Below are 836 nucleotides of genomic sequence, written 5' to 3' on the forward strand. Positions count from 1 at the left end.
ACGTAGAACATCCGGCGGGAACTTTCAAAGTAAAAAAAGAACAACCCTCCCAGTAGCCCTTCGTGACACGCCCGAACACAAAGTAACGCAAAAGAGAAAGTGCGATGACAGTGCGCCAGGAAACACTCCGAAGAGTCAAGTTATTTGATTAAATCACCTCTGACTCTCCAGAACTCAGTAGCTCTATAACACTCAATGTTCATTTCAATATCTAATATATCTACTGAAATAATTTATATTGCTACAGCAGACATTGTTATAGAAAGAGAACAAAATAAAATGAAAGTAAAAATTAGTTGACAAATCTGTGGAAAGTTGAAGTGTAGTAGGAACAGAGGTGTGGTTGAAATCTTCAGAAATGACCATGAACGGGTTGGTGCTTGGCAAGACTTAGCCGATGATGTCAAATCCAGTGTTGGTAAATAGCAAAGATGAACTCAGCATGGGCAGAATCTCACAGTAAACAGTTCCACATCTGGGGTGCAGTAACATTCCTTCACAGTAACATGTTGAGATCTGTTTTTAACAAGCATCCGAATCCGTCTTCCTTTACTCTTGCCCGCCAGTCTGCAGTCTCTGTCTACCCATATGACATGAAAGCCAAATAGCTTTCCATTCTTTTTTTGTAAACAGTTTTTTCAGCACTGTCTTGGAAAGCTGTTCAACAGGAAATGAGGGCAGAGAGAGAGGGTGAAGACAATGTATCAAAAGGCCCCGAGCTGGGACTTGAACCAGGGATCGCTGCATCAAGGAGCTTCAAGCTCCATTTATGGAACGCCTGCTCAGCCACTTGAGTTAACCGGTGCCCTTAGGCTACAATTTTTAAAATGTAAATC

This window comes from Leuresthes tenuis, unplaced genomic scaffold, assembly GCF_036924035.1.
Source record: "Leuresthes tenuis unplaced genomic scaffold, fLeuTen1.0.hap1 SCAF_17, whole genome shotgun sequence".
Lineage (NCBI taxonomy): Eukaryota > Metazoa > Chordata > Actinopteri > Atheriniformes > Atherinopsidae > Leuresthes > Leuresthes tenuis.